The sequence below is a fragment of the Rattus norvegicus genome, chromosome 16 (genome assembly GCF_036323735.1).
Source record: "Rattus norvegicus strain BN/NHsdMcwi chromosome 16, GRCr8, whole genome shotgun sequence".
Taxonomy (NCBI): Eukaryota; Metazoa; Chordata; class Mammalia; order Rodentia; family Muridae; genus Rattus; species Rattus norvegicus.
This window is the reverse complement of record NC_086034.1, coordinates 82,539,743-82,554,980: the sequence shown is the minus strand read 5'-3', so window position 1 is coordinate 82,554,980 and position 15,238 is coordinate 82,539,743. Positions and strand designations below refer to the sequence as shown.

At 49.4% G+C, this 15,238-nt stretch overlaps 1 long non-coding RNA gene across 1 annotated transcript; it reads right to left on the bottom strand.

Annotated features, from left to right (window-relative positions):
* Nucleotides 1–9,409: 9,409 nt before the first annotated feature.
* On the bottom strand, nt 9,410–14,640 carry LOC120097558 (uncharacterized). Its single transcript, XR_005495086.2, has 3 exons — nt 14,191–14,640; nt 12,017–12,705; nt 9,410–10,927 (listed from the first exon to the last, which is right to left on the bottom strand). It is a non-coding gene; the product is annotated as an uncharacterized LOC120097558 (long non-coding RNA).
* Between the last annotated feature and the right edge of the window lie 598 nt (nt 14,641–15,238).

The window sequence follows — 15,238 nt, the reverse complement described above, 5'->3', positions numbered from 1 at the left end:
AAAGTGAGCAGCGTTCACACCTACAGCCTGCTGAGCGGCGTTCACACCTACAGCCTGCTAACTCAGAGGAGGCTGAATTCTGAGGCTCACACCTGCCAGGTGCCAGCTCCACACAGGTGCTAGAATGCTTGACAGCACCCCGAGGGCCTGCAGCTGCTGAGCAGAGGGTTTCCCTTCCATCTTCCCAGGATGGCTAGGGCTTGCAGACCCAAGGTCATTCTGCTTCGGTGCAACGAGGACTTGTAAAGCTGAGAATGCCAATGGAGCCCTGCGTAGGACCGGCTCACAGTAGACCTCTTGCATACTCAGCTTCGTGGAGGCACCACTGTGCTGAATGTGGAGTCTGGGTAGGCAAATTTACTACAAGTCCGAACACCCGTACGAGCCCTTAGCATGTAGGCTAAGCACTATCCCTGTTGGAAAAGGAAATCAAGGTATCAGAATGGAAGGTAAATGCTAATAATACATCCCAGACACCTGGGCTGCCCCTGGAGACTCGAGGGCTCGGTGTGGTTCTATAGACATGTTCCTGAAGAGTCAGATAGATTTTTGAAGGGGAATAAATCCCCTCAAAGCCACTAGTTACCTTGCTGCAGCTCTGGTGCCAAGACAGATCCGCCCGGGCTGCCAGAAGCTGCCCTCCAAGTGTCCCTTCTCCTCCTGCTATGGAGGAAATTGTGGCTAGTCCACAGCCTCCTGGAATAGCTTGTCCCTACACAGTCGCAGCCCTTTTCTGCACTCCCTCAGCCTAACTCAGGAGCTGACGCTGTGGTTAGCAAAAAGGTTGACAGGTAGGGAAGTGAGATGCAGGCTCCGCTGAGGTGTGCTTAGAAGTGTTCAGAAGCAAGTTAGCAGAGTTGCTGAAGCTTCCAGGTTTCCAAAGTCCTCGGGGATATCAGGAAACCCCCCCATAAACAAGGATGGACAGTGTTCATTCCCCACTCTCTTGAGGCCCGCAGGTTCATTGTGAAACTGGAGTCACGTCTGTGGCCCATCCCTAGAAGGCTGAATTTCAAGGTAGACACAGAAGAGAGCCCTGTAGTTTAGCCCACATGGCGGATAACCGTGCTGTCTGATACACACTACCCTCAAGACTCAGGAAGAGAACACCTTGTTGGTCCGTGGATAAGAAATCCAAGCTACGGGGTTGGGGATTTAGCTCAGTGGTAGAGCGCTTGCCTAGGAAGCGCAAGGCCCTGGGTTCGGTCCCCAGCTCCGAAAAAAAGAACCAAAAAAAAAAAAAAAAAAAAAAAGAAATCCAAGCTACGGCTCAGTTGGAGAAGCAGAGACGGTCCTCGGGGTTCTGAAGGGAACAGCCATAGGAAAGATGCATGATACTGGGCAAACAGTCGCTCAGTACAGCTCAGCCCCAGGAGAGCCATGTAGCCATAAGGCCACCACTCAGCCACCACAAGCCGAGGTGTACGATACCCACCAGGGGTGCCAGGCAGGCCGGGCTGCAGTCCATCCTAGGCTGCAGACAGCCCTGAGCAAGGCTAGGGCACAAGCATCTAATACCATGTTGGACGGGATCTTGGTCTGTTCCTACCGGAACCTGAGACTTCCACCACCTAGGCATCCCAGTAACAGGGTGCTTGTGTCTTGGGGTCCTATTCCTGGATGGCTCTACCAATATGGCCCCTTGTTTTCACTCTCCTTGCCACGTGACAGAACTGAGGGGAAAGCCTTGTGCCACATAACATATGTCACAAGACTCTCTGGAGAGAGACCAGGAATATGTAGCTCCCAAGGCTGCCCTGCTCACCATCTGTCCTGCTTAACCAGACACACAAGTCTGTCAGACACAGGGTAGACACCCTTCCCTTGTGAAGCACCGGTGCCTATGTGAGGGTATCTTAGTTTTCTCCCCCAAAGAACTGTGTGGTACTTGGTGTTGAGTAACACTTTCCTCCAAGATTGAAACATTCTTATCTTGCAGGGAAGCCCCTTAAACAGAAGGTAAACAACTCAAAATAGCTTCAGGAAATCCCTGAAACCCAACTTCACTAGGCCCCTCCCTGACAGAGTAAACAATAAAACCTGAGAGGGACTCTCAGAACTAAGCTGCAGGGATGGGGGGTGAGGGGGAAGATGGGACTCTTGACCAGACCAGCTCCCTGGAAGAAGCAGAAACAGCTGACCTGCCTAGAGGAGGTGTAGACCAGAGTCACTTGGAAAGAACACTCTCGAACCTACTGAGCTGCCCGCAGGCTGTGCACTGTGCTCCAGGTTCCCAGATTTATGAGCTGTCACCAGATCTGGGGTAGACCTTGGTGATGCAACTGTCTTCGAGTCACTTCTGCTTCTATAACCCCTCACCCGTACCCCTGTAAGTAACCCCAATAAAACTCAAAATTCACAGAAAGAACTGGAAGAGCTTGAAGGGGCTCGAGACCCCATATGAACAACAATGCCAAGCAACCAGAGCTTCCAGGGACTAAGCCACTACCTAAAGACTATACATGGACTTGCCCTGGGCTCCAACCTCATAGGTAGCAATGAATATCCTAGTAAGAGCACCAGTGGAAGGGGAAGCCCTGGGTCCTGCTAAGACTGAACCCCCAGTGAACTAGATTGTTGGGGGGAGGGCAGCAATGGGGGGAGGGGGGGAGGGGGGGAGGGGAACACCCATAGAGAAGGGGAGGGGGAGGGATTAGGGGGATGTTTGCCCGGAAACCGGGAAAGGGAATAACACTCGAAATGTAAATAAGAAATACTCAAGTTAAAAAATAAAATAAAAAAAAAACTCAAAATTCACCAAGTTGAACTTTGGTGGTAACAGTACTTTAGGTCTGTTGTAGGCTCCCTACCTTTGGTAAGTAGGAGTGTGCATGCATGTGTGTGTGCGTGCATGCGTGTGCGTGTGTGTGTGTGTGTGTGTGTGTGTGTGTGTGTGTGTGTTTGGCATCTCCCAGACAAGTTTTATCACACCACATTGGCCTCCCCAACCCACATCCTAGACACCAAGCTATGGAAGCAGCACATAGGAAAGTACTAATTTTTAAAGTAGTGGTCCTCACCCCTCCTAATGGTGCAACACTTTAATACAGTTCCTCATTCTGTGGTGACTCCCCCAACCACAAAATTATTTTTATTGCTACTTCATAATCGTAACTTTGCTACTGTTATGAATCATAACGTGAGTATGTGATATGCAGGATCTCTGACATGAGACCCCTGCGAAAGGGTCGTTCTACTCCCAAGGGGATTGAGACTCACAGATTTTGAGAATTGCTGCTTTAAAGGACTAAGAGATAGAATTTTAGAGCCGTTTTGTTTTGTTTTGTTTTGTTTTGTTTTTCGAGACAGGGGCTTCTTTTTGTAATCCTGGCTGTCCTGTAACTGTCTGTAAACCAAGCTGGCCTTGAACTCATACAGATCCTGCTACCTCTGCCTCCTGAGTGCTGGGATTAAAAGCATGCACCACCACTGCCTGGCCCTATGATCCCCTTTTGCTATTACTTCTTGTTCTTTGATAGAATATCCTTCTGCTCCCCTCAAAAGTATTTCTTGGACCCTCAGCAGCCTGAAGAAAGATACCCAAGTGCTTGTCTCCGGCATCACTAGGCTGGACAAATGCATGGTGGAGAGATGGGGGAGAGACCAAAGCCAAGGGTTCCTACACAGTGGAGAAAGGTGGAACTGGAGCCTTGTCCCATACGAGGAGGTCACGGTGAGGTCCTGGGGCTGACACCCAGGCTCATGTCTGGGTCCGTGGTCCTGCTACAGCCGGGGTCTGTGTCGATGTCTGTAGCCCAAGTTACCACCGAAGGCAAAGCAGATGTTCCTGGTTGGGCTGCCACCGGTGACCATGGGAATATCCGAGGGCTGTGCTGCTGAGGGAGCATATGCCGATCTGAGTGGCTTGCAGACCAGTGGGGACAGTATTGATACCCCTATGGTGGCAGAAGCCAGAAGCCTTGAACCAGACCGATGGCTCACTGCAATGAGCCTTTGTAAGATGTGTGGACAAAAGGGTTACTGTGTGACACACTGTGACACACCTACCGCTTCCATGGCAAGGTTTTATTAAATTCTATCTTGTTTTCTTTGTGGAGGGTGGGGAGGAGGTTGCAAGGGCAGAGGGCAGGCACAAAGGGATGGAGAGATGAACGGAATTGGGGTGTGTGGTGTGAAAATCATGAAGAGTCAATAAAAAGCTTGAAAAGAATTCTTGAGGCGTATGAAGCCGTTAGGAGCTGCCTGTCGTTCATGTCTAATCAATCTCCCTTCAAAGTATTTGAGGCAGCATGAGATAAACGACCAACATATGAGAGGGTAGTTTTTAAAGGCAACCAAGCTACCGCTCCAGGGAAGAACTTGCGATGTCAGCTTGTGGGGAAAGCTGGGGTGCTGAGCAGAGAGGTGGGCTCTGTGCCTCCTGAGAGCTAAGTTCAGAAGAGAAATGCAGAGAGGTGAAGTATCCTACATGGGCTGTGTGTCTAATGAGAACACAGAGGTAAACTTAGCAGGAGGGTCAAAAATGTACCCACAAGGTTATTCAACAGGCAGGCCAGGGAGACAAGGTAGGCTAGGGAGATCCTAAATGGCACTGGAACATGGTTATACACTCTAGGCCAAGTCTGGGTTTCTTGTAATCGTTTCATGGGAAGCTAGAAAGAACATGGGAACACCGCTTCTAGTAGTCTTGTGGGCCACGGGGGAGATGCTGGCGAAATTATAGGCTCCAGGTCATGGTTGTCAGGAAGCTGCAAGTGACTGACGTATGTCTACACCACAGTGTCCTGTGCCCCATGGTAGGAAGGAGGCTGTGTGGGATTGTGAAGGGGTCACTTCCCAATCTCCCCATCATAGCCAGGCCAGGGACTCGATAAATGGAGGTGGTGAGGCCTCTCCCCTACTTTGGACAGCCAGAGTACCCGTGCCTTCTTCCGTTTTCTCTCGCCGGGGCCTCAAACCTTACATTGAAACACGAGGCGCAAACAGAGCAGCCTGGCTCCCTCGTGGCCGCCGGTGATGATTGGACGGCCATACCTGCTCCTCCAGCAGCTGCAGCTGTGCGTGCCTCCTCCGCCTGGGAGAATGAGCTTCCGCTGTGCAGAGCATTGAAATGCAGGCGTTATCTGTGTAGCAGGCCCTGCCCACCTGAGAAAAAGCCTGATCATTTGCACGAGCCCGCATCTTTACCTGGAGCTGGGAGGAATAGAACCGATGTTTGCAGATACCCCTGTGGGATAGTGTGCCGCGTCTCTCGGGGTGACCATATGGTTTTCATCTTAGTGAAATTAGCTTGGTATTTCTACCCTACTTAGCCAAATAGCTTTTGAAATTGCTGGAAAAAGCAGACACCTAGACTTTATGTCTCACCTTCTTAACGACAGCCCAGGAAAGTATTTTTATTCCATTTAAAATCTCCATGAAATTACACAAAGGGGTTTAAATCGCTTGATAGAGGTCAGGATGGGAACTTCCTGTGCGAATCCCATATGGGCCGGGCTTACAGCTGCACAAGAACTCTAGAACGTAGGAAGCCCTGCACGGACAGACAGACAAGTGTTCCCTGTCCCAGGTGCCAGGGATACAATGAATAAACGCAAGGAACATCTAAGACTGTCGCTGAACGCTGTTGACATCAAGGGGGGAAATGTTACCAATTGCTGGCAAAGGACCCAGCTGCACAGCACAAAAACCCTAAATGGGCAAAAATATACACGTATGTCCTTGTGCTTCAGCACAAGGGTTTCGGTTTCTTCTGGGTCTTGGAAGATTCTATACCTGTTTATATACACTCGGCTCTCTTCAGAAACTTGTTTATTTAACAAATCTCTCCTAAGCACTTGGCTGTGTCTAGGACCTGCCTGCCTGTGAGACAACAGACACACCCAGCCAGGCCCAGCCCCGTTCCCTCCTGTGTGGTTCCTCGGGTGCTAGTGAGCTGTCCCAGGGAAGAGGGACAGAGACCTGTAGAAAGAGACTAGAGGCACACAGACTTCCTGTGCATAGCTACAGCGGCCGCCCCGTGGAGGAATCTAAGCCCCCCTTCTTATGGAACTAGCCTTGGGCAGACTGAGAAAACAGGAGTCATGCCCACTTCAGGCCTGGCACATCCCTTCCCCACCTCAAACTGGGCCGCCCGATTGCTTAATAAGAATGTAAAGCCCCCAGTGGAGGCAGCTGTGGGGTCTCTGGAGCAGACACAGCAAGGGCACTGATAAATTCTGCTTCCCCCTCAAAGTTAGAGCCCTTGGCTAGGAAGAGTAACTGAAAGTTGCTGTCTGTATGCACTCTGTAGGCTCCTCTCCAATTCTCTTGTCTTTTGGTTTGAGGTGAGCATTCCCTGTCTCCCTAGATGATCCCCAAATCTCTGTTAGACAGCTCAGGCTGTGAGGCAGGCTCTAAACCATGGCGTGAGCACCTGGACCAGAACTGGATATTTTCCCTGAGGGCAAGGAGTGACCTCTCATCCCCTGATGCTACCATGTACTGAGTGCTGAAGGGTTTACAAGCATCAAAACAGGCCACGGGGGGGGGGGGGGGTGGGTAAAGTTTTCACGGTTTCATGTCTCCAGAGCAGTGCTATCCTGTGAGACTAACCCTCCTCCCATGGACAGCAAAGGCCCTGACTGATCCCGGTACTCCATGTTCTTCTTCTTTATGCTGGAAGACAGCTGGGACCTCATTCCCTTACACCACAAGAACCTCGACGATCTGTCCCTCCACCTACGGGGAGAAATTATTTTTTTTTAAAGATGTTAGACACACAAGATAGGGTTAAATGCAAAACCGGAAGTGACCTCTGACCTCTCCTTCAGTCAGCATGTAGCAAGCAGACAGCGGGAAGCACAAGACAGATACCGCTGGTCACATCAAGGCTCAAGGCTTCAGGCAACTCCAAGAAAATGCAAGAAATCCATGTAGGGGTGGAGTCTCCAGGGCAGCCACTGTGTGTACTCTGCTTGCACAGCGTTCTCCAATGGCAGAGCCATCGAGATGCAGGCCCAGATGGTCTCACAGCTAGTGAAAGAGGAAGCTGTGGCTGACAAAAAATAGAAGAGGCCCTTGATGTCGGGAGATGCCCTGCATTTTGACAGGCATCCACATACATGATAGAACTATGTTCATCTATCACGTTCACATGCACCTGCTCACATACGAAGCACCAAAAAGCTTACACCCAGTCATCACCACACATATGCCTACACATGCTCACACACATGTTCGCATAGCACATATACTCTTGTACAGGCTAATACCATATGGTCATATACTGTGTATAAATTCCGGAACTCACAGGCTCACATATTCAGTACACACATGCTTACATGCATATACTCAGAACACATATGCTAACATATGCTCACACGCATACTCAGTACCTACATAGATACATGTTTATATACTACACACCCACCCACCCATAACACACATTCATGTGTGGCAAAGCGACCTCAGTGGGTCATTGGCCTTTGCAATACTAGAGGCAATTCCAATACTGTGGTTTTACAAGATGTTACCACTGGAAGGGACCGGGAGACAATCCACGGGACCTGGGTTCTATAACTGAATGGGAATCCTTGTTTTTTTCTGCAGACTGAAATGCTTAGAGCCACGGATGACATGGAGGCAACTGTCACCTCACTCTCCCCTTCTGCGGTTCCAGAAACCAAGCCCTCTCAGTAATAACCCAAGCCTCCTCTGCACAGGAAGGGTGTGACCCGTGTTTACTCACCTAGCAGGCAGGGTACAGCCCTGGGTAGTACCAGCCCTTGATGTCTCAGGGGGAAAGCTGAGGTCAGAGAAACTCAAGGTCTGTGAGTGTCACACTGCCCTGGTGGCTTGACTATACTGAAAGGGACTCACCATGGGTGGGATCCAATGATGAAGACACAGCCGGGGAGATCCAGGGCTGGGGCTCTGCTGGCATAGAACTGCCAGGGCCCCACTGCTGTGTTGTTTGTCTGTCTCTGCGTCTGTCTCTCTGTCTCTGTGTGTGTCTCTGTCTCTCTCTATCACTCTGTCTATCTCTGTGTCTCTGTCTCTCTTCTCTCTGTCTCTGCCTCTGTCTCTCTCAGTCTCTGTCTCTGTGTGTGTCTCTCTGTGTGTGTCTCTGTCTCTCTGTGTCTCTGTGTCTGTTTCTGTCTCTCTATCTCTGTCTCTCTGTGTCTCTGTCTCCCTTCTCTCTGTGTGTCTCTGCCTCTGTCTCAGTCTCTGTCTCTCTGTATGTCTCTGTCTGTCTCTCTATCTCTGTGTCTCTGTCTCTCTTCTCTCTGTGTGTCTCTGCCTCTGTCTCTCTCAGTCTCTGTCTATGTGTGTCTCTGTGTCTATCTCTCAGTCTATATCTATCTTTATCTCCATCTCCCTCCTCCTTCCTCTTCCCTCCCCCTCTCCATTCCCCTCCCCCCCATCTCTACTGACCTTCCAGATGGTCCTGAGTTCAATCCCTAGCAACCACTTGGTGGCTCACAGTCATCTATAGTGTGATCTAGAACTGATGCCCTCTTCTGGCATGCAGGTGTACATGCAGACAGGGCACTCATGTACATAAAATAAATACATCTTTTCTCAAATTGAGAGGTTTGAGAATCTCCAGAGGTCTGAGGCCTCCAGAACACCTTATGTTCTGGAGGCTACTGATGTCAGCTGTGGTAAAACGCCTACGGTCACTGGCTCATCCCAGTGTGCCCTTCTCCACCCTAGTCTCTTGAGCCTGTCCTCATCCACTTAGATTCTAAGACAGGAGGAGTGGGAGAGCCCTCTAGTAGGACACAGTGATGCCCCCAAGATACACCATCGCCTCTCAGGGCCTCTTAGGAGGTGGGAGTCTTAGAATACAGCCTGGGGTTTAGAGGAGGAGGCAGGCCTTTTGTGCCCTGACCTAAGACAAAATGAGTGCAAGTGGGACACGTGGGCTCCTGTGGGCTCCTGTGAGCACCCACCAGCTTCTGTGGGCTCCCTCAGACTCCTGCAGAAGGCTAGGATAAAAGGCCCGGATGCTGTTTTGCTGGTTAAATACCTTCTTCCCTGGCCAGGAGAAGAGGGCAGGGCAACTCTTGCTTTGGAGCCTGATCTGCCGAGATGGCTCCATGCTTAAGCCTCAAGCTCCTTCTGTTTGTCCCTTTCAAATACTCTGAAGAAATTTCTGGGAGGAGAGTGTGCTGAGAGAGCATATGGGGATGGGGAGGTCCTTAGAAGGTTGCCCCAGCCACCTCCTCACTGGAAGCACAGCCTGCTGGCTAGAGTCCTCGAGGTTCTTGCAAAATGTGTCTGGCTGTCCCTGAGGAGCTGCGTCCATTTCCTGCCATGCTTTGATGAATGAGCAGCAAGTGTCCCTCCAGACCGAGGCTCCCTGAGTCTTAACACTTTCTGTCCCTTGTCACTTGGGAAAATGTTACACGACCCCCGGTGTTGCGGGTATATAAGACAGATGCACAGAGCAAACGCAAAGACAGTGAGTCATAAAGAATTTTATCTTAAAATAGCTTTCCCTTACACGTTACCATTTATTAATGATGAAGGCAAGTTTGCACACCGATGAGAAGCGGGTGCTTCTGTGTTTTTATGTAAAGCATTAACCCCTGACTGAATGTTTGATCAGCAGGATGCAGAGTGCCTTTAGTGTCTGAAGTTTCAGAGTTGATACATATTTTGATTTTTAGAATCAGCAGTGCCAAGGGAATTTCTTTGCATAAATGTAGAGTACAAAATGGCAAAAATAAGTTTAGAACCATTTCAGAGATGGTTAGAAGGTTTGTTCTAATCCCAGACCAACATTCATTGTGTATTTTTTTTTTATAAATTCCTGGTCATCAAGAGGAAAATCTTAAAGATTTACTTTTTGCTAACTCTGTGGGTGTAGGCCTGCATGGGGGTGCACAACCAAGTGGTGCCCAGAGGTCTTCCTGTGGATAGAGTTTCAGACAGATGTGAGTCGCTCTGTGCGGGTGCTGTGAGAACTGAATCAGGGTCCTCTGCAAGAGCAGTACACACTCTCGACTCTGATCTATTTCTCTAGCCCCACAAATCTTTGGTTGTTTGAGACAGGGTTTCACCATGTAACCCAGGTTGACTTGGAACTCAATATGTCTGCCAGGCTAGCATTAAAGTCATGGAGATCCCCCTGCCTCTGCCTTCACAGGACTAGGTTTAAGGGCATGAGCCACCACAGGAGGCTTAAACAGCAGATTTTTTTCTTATTTCGTGTGTGTGTGTGTGTGTGTGTGTGTGTGTGTGTGTGTACACCATGTTTGTGCAGTGCTCAAGAAAGCCAGAAGAGGAGAATGCCTGGTCTCCTGAAATTAGAGTTGCAGTTCTTAGCCACTCTAGGGGTGGTAAGAATAGAACCTGGGTCCTCTGGAGGAGCAGCAAGTGCTCCTAACCACTGAGCCATCTCTCCAGCCTAAGCAAACAGCAATTTTTAAAATCAATCATCCTAACAGAACACCAGATCTGCTGCCTATCTGACTCTGAATTAATCTGTTGTTGTTATTGTTGTTGTTGTTGTTGCCCCATGTTTAAAAACCTTTTACAGTCAGCACAACTCCACAGTCAGCACATTGAGTTACAGGTCGTGATCCACAGTTTGGGAGTCTGAGCCCCAACCACCCAACAAAGGCACCGAGAGGCACCAGAATCCTAGGACCCACTGATAGATGGATGGCCGCTAACCTTCTCCCCCTCCTCGCATTTTACGGAATGGCAGTATGTGTCGTTTGGTTCCACCTTACGGTTCTGCATGAATCTGACGGGACTGTAAAAGGGCTGGCCAACAGTGGTCCCTTCCTCTTGGAAAAAGACCACATGTGCCTCCAGCTGTGACTTGATCCATCACAGCGTAGTCTGTGGGGACTGTCCTGTCTTTCTTGCCCCAGCTGTCTGCAGAGTTGAGTTGGCCCGAAGTTCTGTATTGTGACCAGCCATACTTCCGTTGAAGATGCTTCAGATTGGTTGGTCAGTTAGAAATCTGTTGCTGTGGAGAGTTGGAAGGTGGCAGATCTAGAGTCAGAATTATTTGGGGCTGTCATTAGTTCCCTTAATCGCTATTTAGTGTCCCTCCCTCCCCCGTGCCTGAGTCCTTTCAACTATCAAGCTAAAGCATTGGGATGTATTAATTTAGCAGAACACCACCTTCTGCCAGCCAGAAAGACAAGCACGTCACCAGACGGCATCTGAGGGCCCTGCTTTCCTGTCAATCACCCACCCGGTGTCCCCGCTAACGTGTCTATCAAAAGCCTTGATTTCTAACTGTCTTTTATTCTACACCTATAAAGACTTTGCAAAACCACTGCCCTGGTGCAACATATCCTTTGGAGCAACCTGAATCGATTTCCCTGCACTGTGGTACTCAGATTTGGCTCAGAATAAACTGTTCCTACTTCCTCTGGAGCAAGAGCTGCACTTTGTGCCCACGAGATGAGCGACTCGAGCCAGCCAGAAGGACGGAAAGTCAACCGGAGAAGAGGACCTATGGGAAGGACAGACCTTGAGCTAAAATGCCATGTTTAAGTGTTGACAGCAGCGAGCAGCATCAAAGACCAGCTGGGGCTCCATAACTTTTGCTAGGTTCAGACTCCCATCATACGGGACACAGGATGTGAATGTTCCACAGGCAGCGTAAATCCTCTGCGAAGACCCTGGACTGTTCCCCCACGCGTATAGACGGATGCTGGCTGAGCAGCTTCTGTTCTCCCAACCTCCTCCCCTCAACATCTTCCTACTAGTCCAGGCCTACATGGCTCTGTGGCATTCCTTAAGCAGAGTAGACTCTCTACGGCCCAAGGACTTTGTCATTCACGGCTCTCCATGACAGCAATGTCCCCAGGTAACTGTACATCGATCTCCCTTTTTCGGCTACCACGATCCCTGTCAAAGAGGATCGATTGGCTACTGGCACCGAGCTGTCCGTGTTACTCCTTTGTTACTCCTTCACCTGCCAGTGTGTTTTGCTACCTCACCTGTTTTGTATTGGTTTGGTTACTTTGTATGTCTCTCTCCAAACATAGTGAGCAAATACAGTTAGTTCCAAGTCCTATGATACACTGACACAGAAAACACTTACCTCATTCAGACTATTGATTCCCCAGTGTTTTGTTTTAATCTTTTTCCTCAAATAAGAGAGTCTGCATCCAGCTGACCACCAAAATAACAGTGATAGCCAGCCGAGAACTGACACCAAACGATCGCCACTCGGGCTAGTCAGGAGTCTTACACGTGGCCCATCTCTGCATGGGGGTGTAGCAGTTCTTCAGTGTCCGAAGGGACATCTTGCCTCCCCTGGTACACTTTGTTCACTCTGAACGTCAGACATCAAACCTTTCGTTTGCTTGTTCTTCAACTTCAAACGCTGTGGTGTTTCGACCATGGAGGACCCACTTGTGAAGACAGAGTGGGAGGAAATCTTGGAATGTCGATCCGGGCCTGCATGCTGACCAGAGCCCAGTGCGTTCTGCAGCGTCTGCTGCCCCTTCGGCCCAAGCTCCCAGCTCCCTGGTGCCTCGAGTGCTGGGCTGCTCCAGGCACTGGAGAGGCAGCTCCAGGACGTCCTGGCAGGGCCGTCCCCATGAGTTTGTAGCTTGTTCTTTCTTCAGAGCTCATCGTGCCACCATTTCTTAAAAGAAGAAAGAACTTAGAACTCGACTTGGTGGCTCACCGTTACTTGGGAGGCTGAAGGAAGAGGGTCGTTCCATGCTTGAGGCCGTTGGGGCTTCATGTTGAGTGTCAAGCATGCCTGGACTACAGAACAGGGCCCTGTTTCAAGAACAAGAGCGAGACAAAGACACGGAGAAAGAGTATATCGCTGGTCACACGTGCTACATACATACATACATACATACATACATACATACATACATACATTGTTGCCTCGCATGCATCCCTGCTGGAAGAAAGCATGTCAGAGGCTCCATGGGGCCAGTCTTGCACTATTTCTACATAGCACAGAGAATCTTTAACAACGCCCTGCTTCAGGATGTCATCCAGCACAGCCGCCCGCTCTCCCTCCTCCCCTCCCAAAAGCCAAATGCTTGGTCCCAGTGCTGCTAGCCAGAGCCTGCTGTTCTTTTTAATTACACACTGCTGCACTCCAGTGGGTTGAAGCTGATTGCTGCTGACAGGCCATCTGGCCTCCTGTCCTTGCGGAGGATCACACCTTGGTAGCCGTGTCCACCCCCCGAGTGCGTGCTAGTGTTTCAACAGCAGAAAGCCTGTGTGCTGCCTGCTCGAAAGGAGGGCAAAGCCCTTTGGCTCGCACTGAGCAGGTGCTTTCCAGGCCCTCAGCCCACCGAGTAGGATGTTCAGAGTACAGGGAAGATGCAGGGTTGGACAGAGGCTGGGCACGGGATACTGCAATGCTGTTATCCCTCTCAGGTGGACCTGGGCCTGAGGAACAGCTCTTTAACTCTCACCTATCTCCTCCACTGTGCTACTACCACCCAATGACACAGACTGCTCGGCAGAGACATTGTCCATTCACGAGCATGCTCAGTTGTCAAGTTCCAAGAGATGCTTGTGGATGGTTCTAGGATGGATTGATCAGGAGCGAGACATTGAGGGGTCAGTGAGAGGGAGACTGTCAGTTATAAAACAGGAGCAGCTCTGGGTCTGCCAGGTCAACTGGAACCACACCTGGAGCCTGTCAGGTCACCTGGAACCACACCTGGAGCCTTCCAAGTCACCTGGAACCACACACACCTGAAGCCTGAAGTCCTGGACCCCGTAGATGAGAGACTGTAACCCATAAGTCCCTGAAGAAAGAAATCGAAGAAGACCTCGGAAGATGGAAAGATCTCATAGTAAAAATGGCCATCCTACCAAAAGCAATCTAAAGATTCAATGCCATCCCCATCAAAATTCCAACACAATTCTTCACAGACAAGGAAAGAGCAATTCTCAACTTGATGTGGAAAAACAAAAAACAAACAAACAAAAACCCAGAATAGCCAAAACAACTAATTCTCAACAATAAAAGAACTTCTGGGGGAAATCACCATCCCTGACCTCAAGCTGTCCTGTAGAGCAATTGTGATTTAAAAAAAAAAACTGCATGGTATTGGTACAGAGACAGACAGGTTGACCCAGAAATAAACCCTCACACCTATAGACATTTCATCTTTGACAAAGAAGTCATCAATTGAAATCAATCCTCTCCACTCCTACTTGGTTGTGGTCGATGTTTTATCACAGTAACAAAAACCAGGTTAGAACGTCCAGGCTCTAACACGCTCGCCCACACACCTGCACCATCCTCACTGTGGCTTCAACCAGACACTCCTGTGGCTGCTTGATCCGCTCTAGTTGAGAAACAAATATAGGGCTGATTGGCGTTTTCCCATGATTCCTTGCGTATATCAGTTGGTCAAGCTTCCGCCCAGCCAGGTCACCCGCAGGTGTTTCCTCTTGCTTCAAGACTAAATTCACCTGCGCCAACAAAGGAGACGCTCAAAAGCACCACAGCGAGGGGATGAAGGCAGACAGCGAAATCTCCACACTCCGTAATTCTATTTATACGCTGCTTCACAATGGCAGTGTGACAGGCCATAGAAATAAACCCCTGGCTGCGCCAGGCCACGTGAGCAGGAAAACACGGAAGGCGGGGAAAAGCAGGGCTTACTGTGGGTAATGGAAGCTTTCTGTATTTTACGTATTCTGCTATTATACAGGGACGGCGAGCTGTATTGTCTCCCTTCAGCGGGGGAGCTGAGCTCACTCAGCGCACACTACTGACCTTTGCACCGTATTTTCTGTCTGCGCTCGCTTTCCTTCAAAGGCTTTCATAACGAGTCCGTGCGCCCTTGTTGGCTGGGCCTCGTGTGGAGGCGATGTCTGTACCTCAGGGGTACGCTGCTGCGTCTCTCCTTTCCTGGGTCTCTACCTCTCCTCACTGCTATTCGTTTTGTTTTTTCTTTCATTTCAACTTTTTCTTTTTTCTTTTTTTTTTTTTCCTTTTTTCTTTTTTTTCCGGAGCTGGGGACCGAACCCAGGGCCTTGCGCTTGCTACCACTGAGCTAAATCCCCAACCCTCATTTCAACTTTTTAACTTGTTTCTTGGGTTTATACTATAATTGTAATTTTCCTCTTCCCTTTCCTCCAAACAAACCATAAACCCTCCTTGCACTCTTTTAAATTTATGACCTCTTTTTAAATTGTTGTTATATATATATATATGTTATACAAATATATATCACATATGCGTTTACATGTATATATATATAATGTCTATATAATGTTACTTATACATATGTTTTCAGGACTGGCCACTTGGTATTGGATCCCCAGTTGGTGT